This window comes from Eschrichtius robustus, chromosome 2, assembly GCF_028021215.1.
Source record: "Eschrichtius robustus isolate mEscRob2 chromosome 2, mEscRob2.pri, whole genome shotgun sequence".
NCBI classification, from domain to species: domain Eukaryota; kingdom Metazoa; phylum Chordata; class Mammalia; order Artiodactyla; family Eschrichtiidae; genus Eschrichtius; species Eschrichtius robustus.
Window position 1 is genome coordinate 122589443 of NC_090825.1, and position 16355 is coordinate 122605797.

A 16355-nucleotide genomic window follows, 5' to 3' on the forward strand; every position below is an offset into this window, starting at 1 on the left:
TCTAGAGTACTTGTCAGAGTCCTTCCCATGAATCTCTCTAAAGATGAAACACCTTTGCAAAAGCATCACAGTAAGACAATAACTGTAAATGATAAAAAAAAAAAAACTTTAAAATGGCCATGGACTAAGATCTGATGAGAGTGCATTTGATAAGGAAATGTAGTTATCTCTATAGTATACAATAATTTAGGATAATAATTGGACTATTAGAGTGTTGGCAAATTTCTAGAAACTTTAAACAATTTCTAGAATACCTATATTAGTAACATATATCCAAAAACATATAACCTAAGAAGGTTTGTCATTCCTTACTATTTGACAATGCACCCCACATAATTTAACATACCAAAAAAACATAATTAGTTTAACATCTCTCTTTTACAAGGTGAGAAACAAATCCTATGAGATTTTCCAGGCTTCCTCTGGGAAATTTCAAAGTTACTTTGAGGTCAAAAAGACTGCACTTATATTTTGATTTTGGGAAGTTTGTCAAAATGTCAAAAGGTTTGAACATTTGACTAAATAGGATCTCATATCATTATGAAATAATACTTAATTATCAGTTTAACTAAATTGACAGTGGAAGATTTTAAAAGCAAACACAGAAGGTTACAAAGCTGTAAACAAAACTTAGATCTTTTAATATTGAGAAGACTGGGTTTTCTTAAGTAATCAAAGACCTGATAAAGACAAAGTAAAGCACAATAAATTATTTTGGAAGACACCAAATCTTTGCTTTCCAGGTAGATTACCCAAAAAGTTAAACAACAACAACAATAACAACAAACTTTCACAATCAAGAGGAAACCAACATTCCAAGAAAACTCTGTCCTTTTAACAGAGAGAAAGCCAAATTCTAATTCTGTACCAGTGTACATCTAATATTAAAACTCATACTTTAAAATTTCAAATAAATCCATTCTCATTTTAGTCAGCTTGACCACACATAAAATTCCTTTTCCAAGATTCTTTTCCACAGAACTTTTACAACTTTCTTTTTTTTTTTAAATATCCATTCAGGTTTTGTCCTACGTTTTTCTCTTCCTCATCTGGAACAACCAGTCATTTTACTTTCCTTACCTACTTTTCACACAGTTGTTTCCCTTAACTTTTATTTTTCTAAGAAGTTTTAATTACATTTATTGATTAGAATCCTTAACCCTTAGAATCCTTTATTCCTAATAAAAACTAAGAAGTAAGCAATTGTGGACTGTTACAGTAGCATTCTGTGGATTGGCCAATTCATAAATATATTTCACAATTTCTAGAAGTATATTCTTCCTCATAGTAAAATTTTCAATGTGTTACAAAACGTGTCTACTAATAGATCCAAATATCTTTAGCTCCTCTCTAAAAGGAAGTCAAAAGTGGATAAACCTATGTCAGTAATTTATGTTTCAGTACTTTATTTTATTTGGAAATGATCTGGCTATTCAGTGATATCCATCATTTACCTGATCTCAACATAACTTTAAGGTTTCAATTTATCAAAAATATTTTGGAAATTATTTTTAAGTAGACATATCTTAAAGCATTATTATTGTTGAAAAGTTTATTTATAAGCTTTAACTTTACTTACATCTATTTAACTTACCTGTTCCTAACAATTATGTTTAGATTACTCATGAAAATTTCATGAGACATTAAACAGCTAACCGTCATCTTAAGTTATCTTTCTTGCTGACAAATTCTGTAACAGAGAAGACATGAGCTTATTTGACTTTTAGTAAACCTAGGTAGAATGAAAGCATTCTATTTAATACTGTAACTCTAAAGACATGCCTGTTTTAATTAAACCAACAGGCTTAAACTAGCTTTTATTTGTCAAAGATTATCCTAGATCACATGAAATTGAAAGACATTTGGGTTAGTTTCTATATTTCTGAGAGTATACTTGATTTATATAAATGTTTGTTTGTCTTTAAGCCAATTAAATAGAGCTCTTTACCAATTAATTTTGGCAATACCATTAGGAGGTAGAAAAATACCACATATCTATAACATACATACATAGACATACATAAACATACAGACAAATGCAGAACTCTTATAGCTTTCATTTTAAAATTTTAACCATGAGACGGGTACAATAATACAAAACTCACTAGTTTATAAAAGAACATTTGTATACAAATTGTGTTTCTGGTGAATAGAGTGAGTTAAGGTTACCTCTCTGATGGCTAAGGCTCTTACTAATATTTGTGGTAAAGACTTCAAGGCTTTTAATTCAGCTAATTTCCAAAAAAAATTTTTGTTTTTCTAGATCAGAATTACCTCCTTGAAGTTTGCATCTCAAGAGATGGCTGTAGGTTCCTAGAGAAGACCAGGTAGAACATTTACATCTCAAAGGCACAGAGAAAGGAAGGGCTATCTCCAAAAAGGACTCTTTTTCCCCCTAAATCCAGATCTTCCACAATATCAGCAAGACTTTTGAGATGAACAGGGGATATTCTTGGACTGGATAAAAAAAGGATAGGTGGCTTCAAATTGTTTCTAGAGCCGAATTTCTGTTCTTGTCAAGACTCAATTTGTAAGACAAGCACAGTTGTTTTTAATTCCTTAAATAATTGGGTTGCACAACCAAGAGGTTGACCCACCCACCCAACTACATCATACTCAGTTTGCTTGGTTATATCAGGGAGAAGATCTTCAACTAAGATGGAAACCAAAAGATTCCTGTGTTATAGCTTGAGAGCCGTGTGTCATTGAAATGCTTGAGTAAACCCTTTCACAAGGGCTTCAAAATATTTTCTTTCCCTCTGGATACACAGTTTCATTTTAGTCTAGGAGAGAAGGCCTAAAAAAAAAAGTTCCTACCAGGCTCTGAATATATATTTGGCCAACTTCTGACCATAGAGCTATTAAAAAAAAAACAAACACACACACACACACAACAAAAAAAACCCTTTTGAATGTCTTGTTAGCTTTCAATCAGGGCAAATAGTAAATTTTCCTGGTAGTATTGAACAACCCCTTGGATGAAGAGGCATTCCCCAAAGAGGGTGCAAAAGATACGATCCTCCCCAAGACTCAGGACTCCTCCCAAAGATAAGCAAGAAAAAGAAAGACTTAGAAAATTCCCTTGAGAGCTGACAACAGTTGGTAGGACCCTAGCTGCAAATGGAGTGCAACCCACAGTCCTGTACGCTCATATTTTGGGGGCCCCACCTAACAGATGTCAAGCCAAGTTCTCAGGACACAAATTGAGACAAACAAGAAGGCAATAGATGTCCCTGGGAAACCAAGGATTGATAACTGTTTTTTTCCTGACAATCTGGATTTGGAAAGGAAGGGACAACGTGAAATTTTACCTTCCCCTCTTGAGCAGACACCACAGAGATCTGGGCGAGCTGACTTTGGTAAGGATTCTTACCCTTTGTGGGCTTCTGCCAGTTTTCCCAGGATGCCATATGCAGGCCCCAGAGAGAGTGGGGTGTCCCAGCGGGACTTCTCATGGTCACCAGAAACTGAGGCTTCACACTGGACCCAGTCCAGTTTAAGTCAGAACCAGTCCAACCCTGGACCCAGTCTGGTTTCTCAATTAGACACAGGTCAACTTAAGCAGTTTCCAGAAAGAAATGTTCAAATAAAGTCTGAAAGCTCATAATGCAGAAACTGTGGATGGAGGGACCTTACCCACCACCTCCAAAGGCAGGGAGGAAGCAGCAACGCAAGGGGCTCTGCAGGTGCCTTCACTGCTGTCGCTCGTTGTTCCTGAGGGCCTTTGGGGGTCTCCTTGGGTTCCCTCTTATGTCCCCAGACCTGTGAAAAGATAAACTGAGGCATATTAAAATTTTTAAGAGTTTATTTCAGCAAAACTCAATTCAAATCTATCAGTGCCAAACCGGAAGTGGTTAGGAGCGCTCCTAAGGAGGTAATTTCAAGTGGAGAAAAATATTTGTATGGATAAATTATTCACAGTAGGAAAAAAATTCGAAAACAACTTAAATGTTCAACAGCAGGAATTCCACAAAATGAAAGATTATGTAGTCATTTAAAAAGATTTACAGAGCTTGAAATAATATGGAAAAATACTTATGAAACAAATTAAGTGAGAAAAGGTGTAACACAAAATTTTTTGTTCTGTGATATAGACTTTGCTATGTAAAATTGTATACGAGAAAAAGACAAAAGTAAATCCATTAAAATGTTAAAAATGGTTCTGTCTGAGAAGGTAGTTAGGGGTGATTTTTATTTTCTTTTTTATACTTTTCTGTATTTTTCTAAATTTCTCATAATTAGCTAATAGTGATTTTAATATTAGGGAAAAAACAGGTTTTTTAAAAGTAAACTGTGCCTAACATTTTAAAATACAGATGAATTTATACAATTGGCTGGAGAAAATTAAATCTTCAACCACTGCCATTTTTCTTCTGGATGAACTCAACTAATAGGAAACCATATCATTTTATTGTAAAAATATATATTTTTCATACCATTTTAATACAAAAAGAAGTGATTTTAACTTAAGTCAAATTTAAGGTAGAATCATTTACTCATGATTGTACCCAGATGCAGAAAATTTTGATGGGTTATTGAAAGTAGAGATGACTTAATAACAAAATCAATCAATTTATAATCTCATTATGGGGCTCATTAATTTTTAAAAGCTCTGATGGACACCTAACCAGGTGATTAGACGTGGTGTCCCTAATGGTGGGACAAACTGACATTCTGTGTCTCCTAATGGGATGCTTCATTTACAGATGGGGTGTCCAAACCAAGACGTTCTTGGCACTGAAAGGCACTATTTATAGTTACACTGGGACAGGAGACAAACGGGAATAAATGATCACCCTACTGATGAGGTATTTTGGCCGAAAGTATTTAATATTTATGTAATCAAGACTTTAGACCTAACTTTTCATTTACAAGAAACACAGGTGATGGAAGTACGAGTGAAATGACCCCAAGAGGAAACAGATGGACAAAGCCAGTATGTGGGACATCTTACAAGACAACTGGTCTCACCAAAAAGTCAATATGCTGGGGAAAAATGTTGGGATGAGTGGGACATTTTAGATTTAAAGAGATAAAACCAAATTTAATGTATGAACCTTGGCTGGTTCCTGGAGAAACTTGACTCTAGAGTTGGTATCAGAGGGACCTAGAGAATTATTCTTCATTTTCATATGCAGGATAACACTATGTGATTATGTGTGAGAATGTTCTTTTTGTAGGAGATACATGCTAAAATATTTAAAGTGAAATGTCATGATGTCAGCAATTTATTATAAAAAAAGTTTATCCTTTCAGTATATATGCATACTTAAATACATATGCATATATATAAAGTAAAAAAATGGAAAAAATATTAACAATTCTTTATGGTTGTTTATTATACTATTCTTCTAATTTTTTAATGTTTGAAATGTTTATGATAAAAATTGGGGGCAAATAACGCACTTAGAAAAATATTCACAGATATCTATGTTTGCTTGTATGCATTTTGATTTACACCTAGTATATTCTGAATCTTCTTGGAGTAGAATTTTTATCCTGTCCTGTCTGATGTCATTTACTGGACTTTATTTTTATGTGTACTTTGGGATTTGGGAGATTATATTAAATATGTATCCTGATGAAAGAAATGTGCAATTATTGCAAATTGAGTGTGAACGTTATCCTTTAGAGATCTTTCCACATCTATCATTTCTAATCAGAGTAGGGCTTATAAATTAAACATATCCTTTTAATCTGCTCATACATTACTACGCAGAGTGTGTGTGTGTGTGTGTGTGTGTGTGTGTGTGTGTGTGTGTGTGTATTTAAACCCCTGTCTGGCATTTCCTTTTAAAATATTGTTATGGCAGAACATTATTATAGTTACTGATCATTCCAAGAGTTGTGAGGGTTCATGCAACTTTATAAAAAACGTTAAAAACAAAATCTAAGTTTAGAGTACCCCTACTCTATCACAACCAAAATAGAAATTTCCAAGGCAATACTTCAAAAGACTCATATCTCATGTCACCAATTTTTTTTAAGTTTACAAGGTTGTCTAAGCTCCCACAGGAATGAGTTTTTCATTACGGACCTAGGTGATATGGAACATAGTCTGGTGACTTGTCTTCCCCCATATCACAGGACAATCTGATGAGGAGACCAGCCCATCCAAAGTGTGAGATCAAGGGCTCTGATTAGAGGGTAAGACATTTCCTTCTATGCCATCATTTCCCAAAGTGTGACCGACAGAGCTAAAAGTTATTTCTTGGAAAAAAAAATCCTAACAAAATAAGCTTGGGTAATTATGGGTTAAGTCAAGTTAAACTAATTTCTTTACTGCAGGACTTCTTAGAATGTTAAATATACTAATGTACCTTGTCGACTTCCACCAGGGGATACACCATTTCCAAAATGTAGTGCCCACAAACCTCTTTTTATTGTTGGAATTCTATTTCAGGAAACCAGCGTTCTGAGAAAAAAGTCTCAGAGATGCTGTTAGAAGATGCCTATCTGCTTAGAAATTCTCCCCACCTCTGACTCTCACCCTCTTCATAGTGAAAAACAATTACAGCTTATTAAGCATTTGCTATGTGTGAGAGAGGTATTTCACAGGTAAGAAAACTGGAAACTGAAGTTCAGAGAGGTTATGTTATCTGCACAGGGTCCCAGAGACATGAAATGTCAGTTGCTATACTCACCCAGGTCTGACCCCAAAGTTCATGCTTCTCTCACATCATCAAATTGACCACCTGGGGGAAAAAGGTCAATTATTTAAAAGTGGGATAGAGGGGGCTTCCCTGGTGGTCCAGTGGTTAAGAATCCGCCTTCCAATGCAGAGGATGAGGGTTCAATCCCTGATCAAGGAACTAAGATCCCATATGCCACGGGGAAACTAAGCCCGCGGCTCTAGAGCCCGCACACGCCACAACTAGACAGCCCACACACCTCAACTATTGAGCCCGTGCACTCTGGAGCCCACGCCCACAACTAGAGAGAGGCTCACGTGCCGCAGTGAAAGATCCCTTGAGCCACAACTAAGACCCACTGCAGCCAAATAAATAAATACATATTTTTAAAAAAAGCAGGATAGAAAATAATTTTAAGAAGTCTAGTCATAATCTAAAACCCGTAATAGACTTTTGAATATATGATCAGTGAGGCCTCTCTGTGGCTGGAATGTAACTTAGCCACCAGTGTGGTTGGGTCTCTATGTTCTGTCTCAGAGGAGACCCCAAAGTTTGTTCTGAAATTTAACCACCTGTATTATCTGTAATTCACCAGAATGGAGAGATAAGCCATCTTCCTTACACTTTGAAATGCCTTTTCCTCATTGCCTCTGAGCAGAGCTGGCACAAGTCTTTGCATCACAGGCCAAAACCCCCATGTCAGAAGGTAAAGGGAAGGTTCCCAGAGGACCAAGCAGAGGGTGAGTGTAGTGGAAAAACATCAACCCTGCCAGAAACCACAGGCTAAAATCTGGGACTTCATTAAAAAATAATAATCACTTGGGATTATTCTACCATTGCAAAGACCCTGTCCCTAGGGCCCCTGGTTTGCCAGCTAGAGAGTAAGGAACTTGTTTTTCTAACTCTTCTCTCACTTCTGACTTACTGTGCATTCCTACCAGACAGAAAGCAAGAAGAGCTGTCAGAGGCTGCAAAACGGTCCTGAATTTTCTTGATTTCAGCACCCTCCAGTAGAAATACAGTAGAAATACACATATGTATGTAACGTAACCCACATATATATTTTTAAATTTTCCACTAGCAACATTTAAAAAAGTACAAAGAAACAAGTGAAATACTCTAAATATTTTATCAGTATTCAAATTTCATAAGATTGATAGTTGAGGAAGTAGATTCACATACCCAAGTAGTTCCAATCACACTTAAAAGTCTTCCAGTAACGGACTTGAGCATCAGTTTAAAAGTATATGTGTAGGGAGTCAAGATGGCAGTGTGGGAAGACATGGAGTTCGTATCTCCCCACAACTAGGGTGCCTGTTGGACGCTAGAGGGGGGGACCCCGACACCCAAGGAGATGGGAAGAACCCCCAAGAAAACCAGTAAGACGTGGGGGGACTGATGGGGGAGGAGAAGTGGTGGCCATACAGGACTGGCGCCCCAGAGGGGTGGCTAAGGGGGGGGAAGGGTTCCCACGCCAGTAGGGAGCCTCAGGGCTCGGATCAAGGGGAGAGTGCCCAGTATTTCCCCTGCCCAATTGGCTGGGGAAGTCTGCCCGGCTCTTGGGCTGGGTCATACACCCTCAGAGGTCCCCTCTGGGCCAGGTTGGTCCTGGAGGTGTAGGAGGGAGGCCGGGAGAGAACAGGAGAGGCAGGCGGGAGGGACCGAAATGCTGGAGAGGAGGGGAGGGCATTTGCTTCACCTACTGGGGCACAGGGAGCCTGCTGGGCTCCCAAGCTGGTCCCTTGCTCTCCAAAGTACCTTTCGAGCTGCGTGTGTCCTGGGGGCATAAGAGGGAGGCTGAGGAGATCAGCAGAGGCAGATGGAAGGGGCTCTCTGGAATGAGAGGAGCGGGAGAGGAGTGGAGGGCATTTGCCCCACCCACTGGGGGCCGGGGGAGCCTGCTGAGCTCCCAGGTGGGATCCCCCCACCCTCTGAGACCAGAGGCAGGAGGTATGTCTGGGCCCCTTCTGTTCTGTTGAGCCTAAGCCCCACCCCCACATCCCCCAGGGCCTTTTGCAGCCCTGTGGATCCTAAGCATAGGCCCCGCCCACTGCCCAAACCTCACCCTGCTTAGGCCCCGCCCTCCACAGCCAAGGCCTTTTCCACCTTTTTTTTTTTTTTCTCCTCCTCTTTTTTACTATTGTGGTTCTGTTTTACATTCTGGTTGTTGTTTCACCTATATTTTTATTTTTATATTTTTTCTAACATATCTTTTAGTTTCCTAGTCTAATTTTATTTTTTATTTTGTTATTGTTCCCCCTTTTCTTTTTCTGCCCCACGCGGCTTGCAGGATCTTGGTTCATGAGCCAGGGGTCAGGCCGAAGCTTCTGTGGTGGGAGCTCCATGTCAGAACCACTGGACTAACAGAGAACCTCAGACCCCAGGGAACATTCATCAGAGTGAGGTCTCCCAGAGGTCCTCATCTCAGCACCAAGACCCAGCTCTACTCAACAGTCTACAAACTCCAGTGTTGGAAGCCTCAGGCCAAACAACCAGTAAGACAGGTACACAATCCCGCTCATAAAAAAAAAAAGGAAAAAAAAATGAGATGGCAAATAAATATGTCAGAGATGAAGGAGCAAGGTAAAAACCTACAAGGCCAAATAAATGAAGTGGAAATAGGCAATCTACCTGAAAAAGAATTCAGAGTAATGATAGTAAAGATGATCCAGAATCTCGGAAATAGAATGGAAGCACGGATTGAGAAAATACAAGAAATGTTTAACAAAGATCTAGAAGAACTAAGAACACACAAACAGAGATGAACAACACAATAATGGAAATGAAAAATACACTAAAAGGAATCAATGACAGAATAACTGAGGCAGAAGAACAAATAAGTGAGCTGGAAGACAAAATGATGGAATAACTGCAGAGGATCAGAATAAAAAAAGAATGAAAAGAATTGAGGACAATTTCAGAGACCTCTGGGACAACACTAAATGCACCAACATTCAAATCATAGGGATCCCAGATGAAGAAGAGAAAAGAAAGGGTCTGAGAAAATATTTGAAGAAATTATAGTGGAAAACTTCCCTAATATGAGAAAGGAAATAGTCATGCGAGTCCAGGAAGAACAGAGAGTCCCATACAGGATAAACCCTAGGAAAAATACAGCAAGACACATATTAATCAAACTAACAAAAATTAAATTCAAAAGAAAAAATATTAAAAGCAGCAAGGGAAAAACAAAAAATAACATACAAAGGAATCCCCATAAGGTTAACAGCTGATTTTTCAGCAGAAACTCTGCAGGCCAGAAGGGAGTGGCAGGATATACTTAAAGTGATGAAAGAAAAAAACCTACAACCAAGATTACTCTACCCAGCAGGATCTCATTCAGATTCGGTGGAGAAATCAAAAACTTTTCAGACAAGCAAAAGCTAAGAGAATTCAGCACCACCAAACCAGCTCTACAATAAATGCTAAAGAAACTTCTCCAGGTGGGAAACACAAGAGAAGAAAAAGACCCACAAAAACAAACCCAAAACAATTAAGAAAACGGTAATAGGAACATACATATCGAAAATAACCTTGAATATAAATGCATTGCATGCTCCAACCAAAAGACACAGACTGGCTGAATGGATACAAAAACAAGACCCATATATATATTGTCCACAAGACACCCACTTCAGACCTAGGGACACATACAGACTGAAAGTGAGGGGATGGAAAAAGATATTCCATGCAAATGGAAATTAAAAGAAAGTTGGAGTAGCAATACTCGTATCAGATAAAATAGACTTTAAAATAAAGGCTCTTACAAGAGATAAGGAAGGACACTACATAATGATCAAGGGATCAATCCAAGAAGAAGATATAACAATTATAAATATATATGCACCCAACATAGGAGCACCTCAATACATATGGCAAATGCTAACAACCATGAAAAGGGAAATTGACAGTAATACAATAATAGAAGGAGACTTCTCACTCCACTTACACCAATGGACAGATCATCCAAACAGAAAATAAATAAGGAAACACAAGTTTTAAATGACACAACAGACCAGATAGTTTTAATTGATATTTATAGAACATTTCACCTGAAAGTGGCAGAATACACTTTCTTCTCAAGTGCACACAGAACATTCTCCAGGATAGATCACATCTTGGGTCACAAATCAAGCCTTGGAAAACTTAAGAAAATTGAAATCATATCAAGCATCTTTCCTGACCACAGCACTATGAGACTGGAAATCAATTACAGGAAAAAGACTGTAAAAACCACAAATACATGGAAGCTAAACAGTGCGCTACTAAATAACCAAGAGATCACTGAAGAAATCAAAGAAGAAATTTAAAAATACATAGAAACAAATGACAATGAAAATACAACGACCAAAACCTATGGAATGCAGCAAAAGCAGTTCTAAGAGGGAAGTTTATAGCAATTCAATCTCACCTCAAGAAACAAGAAAAATCTCAAATAAACAATCTAACCCTACACCTAAAGCGACTAGAGAAAGAAGAACAAAGAAAACACAAAGTCAGTAGAAGGAATGAAATCATAAAGATCAGAGCAGAAATAAATGAAATAGAAACAAAGAAAACAAGAGCAAAGATCAATAAAACTAAAAGCTGGTTCTTCGAGAAGATAAACAAAATTGATAAACACTTAGCCAGACTCATCAAGAAAAAAAGGGAGAGGACGCAAATCAATAAACTTAGAAATGAAAAAGGGGAAATCACAACTGACACCGCAGAGATACAAAGGATTATGAGAGACTACTACGAACAACTATATGCCAATAAAATGGACAATCACGAAGAAATGGACAAATTCTTGGAAAGATACCATTTTCCAAGACTGAACCAGGAAGAATTAGAAAATATAAACAGACCTATCACAAGTAAAGAATTGAAACTGTAATTAGAAATCTTCCAACAAACAAAAGTCCAGGACCAGATGGCTTCACAGGCGAATTCTATCAAACATCTAGAGAAGAGCTAACTCTGATCCTTCTCAAACTCTTCCAAAAAAATGAAGAGGTAAGAACACTCCCAAATTCATTCTATGAAGCCACCATCACCCTGACACCAAAACCAGAAAAAGATATTCACAAGAAAAGAAAATTATAGACCAATATCACTGATGAACATAGATGCAAAAATCCTGAACAAAATACTAGCAAACAGAATCCAACAACATATTAAAAGGATCACACACCACAATCAAGTGGGATTTATCCTAGGGATGCAAGGATTCTTCAATATACGCAAATCAATGTGATACACCATACTAACAAATTAACGAATAAAACCCATATGATCATCTCAATAGATGCAGAAGAAGCTTTTGACAAAATTCAACACCGATTTATGATAAAAACTCTCCAAAAAATGGGCATAGAGGGAACCTACCTCAACATAATAAAGGCCATATATGACAAACCACAGCAAACATCATACTCACTGGTGAAAAACTGAAAGCATTTCCACTAAGATCAGGAACAACACAAGGATGTCCACTCTCGCCACTCTCATTCAACATAGTTTTGGAAGTCCTAGCCACAGCAATCAAAGAAGAAAAAGAAATAAAAGGAATACAAACTGGAAAAGAAGAAGTAAAACTGTCACTCTTTGCAGATGACATGACACTATACATAGAAAATCCTAAAGACGCCACCAGAAAACTACTAGAACTAATCAATGAATTTGGTAAGGTTGCAGGATACAAAATTAATGCACAGAAATCTCTGGCATTCCTATATACTAACAATGAAAAATCAGAAAGAGAAATTAAGGAAACAATCCCATTTACCATCGCAACAAAAAGAATAAAATACCTAGGAATAAACCTACCTAAGGAGGCAAAAGACTTGTACTCAGAAAACTATAAAACACTGATGAAAGAAATCAAAGATGACATAAACAGATGGAGAAATAGACCATGTTCTTGGATTGGAGAATCAATATTGTGAAAATGACTATGCTACCCATAGCAATCTACAGATTCAATGTAATCCCTATCAAACTACCAATGGCATTCTTCACAGAATTAGAACAAAAAATTTTTCAATTCATATGGAAACACAAAAGACCCCGAATAGACAAAGTAATCTTAAGAAAGAAAAATGGAGCTGGAGGAATCAGGCTCCCTGACTTCAAACTATGCTACAAAGCTACAGTAATCAAGACAGTATGGTACTGGCACAAGAACAGAAATATAGATCAATGCTATGGGATAGAAAGCCCAGAGATAAATCCATGCATGTATGTTCACCTAATTTACGACAAAGGAGGCAAGAACATACAATGGAGAAAAGACAGCCTCTTCAATAAGTGGCGCTGGGAAAACTGGACAGCTACATGTAAAAGAATGAAATTAAAACACTACCTAACATCATACACAAAAATAAACTCAAAATGGATTAAAGACCAAAATGTAAGACCAGACACTATAAAACTCTTAGAGGAAAACATAGGAAAAACACTCTTTGACATTAACCACAGCAAGATCTTTTTTGGCCCACCTCCTAGAGTAATGGAAATAAAAACAAAAATAGACAAATGGGACCTAATGAAACTTCAAAGCTTTTGCACAGCAAAGGAAACCATAAACAAGACGAAAAGACAACCCTCAGAATGGGAGAAAATATTTGCAAATGAAACAATGGACCAAGGATTAATCTCCAAAATATATAAACATCTCATGGAGCTCAATATCAAAAAAACAAACAATTCAATTAAAAAATGGGCAGAAGACCTAAATAGAAATTTCACCAAAGAAGACATACAGATGGCCAAGAGGCACATGAAAAGATGCTCAACATCACTAAATATTAGAGAAATGCAAATCAAAACTACAATGAGGTATCACCTCACACTGGTCAGAATGGCCATTAAAAAATCTACAAACAATAAATGCTGGAAAGGCTGTGGTGAAAAGGGAACCCTCCTGCACTGTCAGTGGGAATGTAAATTGGTACAACCAATATGGAGAACAGTATGGAGGTTCCTTAAAAAACTAAAAATAGAACTACCATATGACCCAGCAATCCCACTACTGGGCATATACCCCGAGAAAACCATAATTCAAAAAGAGGCATGTACCGCCGTGGCCATTGCAGCAGTATCTACAATAGCCAGACATGGAAGCAACCTAAATGTCCATTGACAGATGAATGGATAAAGAAGATGTGGCACACATATACAATGGAATATTACTCAGCCATAAAAAGAAAGGAAATTGAGTTATTGGTAGTGAGGTGGATGGACCTAGAGTCTGCCATACAGAGTGAAGTAATTCAGAAAGAGAAAAACAAATACCGTACGCTAACACATATATATGGAACCTAAAAAAAAAGGTAATGATGAACCTAGTGGCAGGGCAGGAATAAAGACGTAGACGTAGAGAATGGATTTGAGGACATGGGGGAAGAGGGGGAAGGTGGGGGGAAGTGAGAATAGCGTCGACATATACATACTCCCGAATGTAAAATAGCTAGTGGGAAGCAGCAGCATAGCACATGGAGATCAGCTTGGTGCTTTGCGATGACCTAGAGGGGTGGGATAGGGAGGGTGGGAGGGAGGCTCAAGAGGGAGGGGATATGGGGATATATGTATGCATATGGCTGATTCAACAGAGACTAACACAGTATTGTAAAGCAATTATACTCCAATAAAGATCTATTTTTAAAAAAGTGTATGTGTAAGTTGAATTAGATTAAAAGTTTAGTTCTTTAGTCCCGCTAGCCACGTTTCAAGGTTCACTGGCCACATTCTGCTTGTGGCTACCCTATTAGACAGCACAGCTGTGCAAGAGTTCTTAATGGGGCCAGTAGTGCCCCCTAAGGGGCATAATGGAAATGTGTGGAAACATTTCTTTTTCAGTACTGTACTCACAGTCAGTGGGTGGGAGGCCAGAGATGCAGACATTCTGCAATATAAAGGGCAGTTCTGCACAACACGATATTGTCCCACATCTCAGACTCCCACATAGGTTAAACACCTGTTTATAATTATCGGAGCCTAGAACCTGTTTGTTTGTTTTGGTGAGAGCAGTACGCTTGGCTTTAATATATATTTTGGGGGACTGAAAATGTATATAAATTAAGAGAAGTTTGTTTTATTCAGAGCTCTACCAAGAATTACATAACATTTTGAAAAACTGCTTCACAGATTGAAATGTCGCTCCTATATCAGACAGCACCTGTAGCTGTGGCATTGTCAGGGGTCCTAGACACAGGTAAAGCATCTAACTACTTCATGATATCTTCTAGGGAAATCACACCCAAGCATTTGCTATTAAAATACACAGCATTTTATTATCAATTACTTTCCTTTATTTCTCTTTATATGAGAGCAAGGGCATTGTATGGGTTTTCAAAGTTATGTTAGTAGGAGGATTATTTAATCTAGTAATTTCATTCCAGAATAGTAAAGGGGTGTTGTGAAATAAGTGTTACTGAAAGCACGTAGAACCATTGTTCTAGGAAGAAGCATGGCTGCCTCAAGCCGATGAAGACTGCCACCTGCAGGTAGGAGAGCAAACTGAGGCTGCATCCCAGAACGCAGAGGACAGGAAAAAGCTGCCTCAATTAAACAGCTACGTACTTTGCATCTCCCAAGTCCAAAGCACTGTGCTAGAAAACAGCGCTATGGCAGTGACCCAAACAATTAGGGCTCTGCTACTAAGGAGCTCACAGTCGAGGGTGGGAAAGTACGTGGGTCTGGGGAGGGGGGATCAGGTCAAGTGGGCACAAAGAATCAGCTGGTCAGAGATAACCCCATCCATTTCAATCCTCTCTGTTAGCAACCTGTTCAGTTTAGTTGATCCAGGAAGATATAACAAAGAGTGCTAAATTTTCTGCACATATTGCTTCAAAATTTACATCAATTTAGAAAAACATACACAAGTAATACATGAATACAGCCATTTGGAGGATAAATCTTTTAAATTAGAGAGGAATAAAGAAGAAAATAAAAGGTCTCCTTCACTCTTCTTAAAAAGTAACTGTTACTAATACATCTAGAATGTGGCCTTCCCAACATTTTATGCATTTATATACATATGTATGCAGATACAAATAGATGGTTTTGTTTTTTAAACGTAAATGAAGTTATATATACATAGATACATATGTATACAGATATATATTATAATTTCATTTATGTTTAAATATATATATTAATAGCTTTACAACTTGATTTATTTAATTTAAAAATATATCTTGGAGATCTTTCCATGTCAATACAGATAGATCCCACTCATTGGTTTTATGATTCCATACTAACTCATTGTAAAGAATTCATTCATTCTTCAACAAATATTTATTAAGTACCTACTACATGCCTGAAACTATTCTAGGTGCTGAGGATGTAACAGTAAACAAAAAAAGCAAAAAAAAAGAGGCAAAAACACTTGCCTTCATGGAGCTTAAACTCCAGCGGAGAGAAAGAGGCAATACACTTAATAAATAAGTTAATAATATATGCACATGAAAAAGTGATAACTGCTATGGAAAATATAGAACAGGATAAAGGAGATTGGGAATACTAAACTCAGAGTGGGGTGGATTGCAACTAAAAACAGGGTGGATAGAGCAGGCCTCACTGGGAAGCAGGCTTGAGTAGATGAGAAAGAGAGCTATGAGGACATTGTGGGAAAGAGTTTTCCAGGCAGCAGGAACAGCCTGTGCAAAGGTCCTGAGGTAGGAATGTAACTAATAGGTTCAAGAAACAGCGAGGATGTGACAGCAGCTGCAAAGGGCA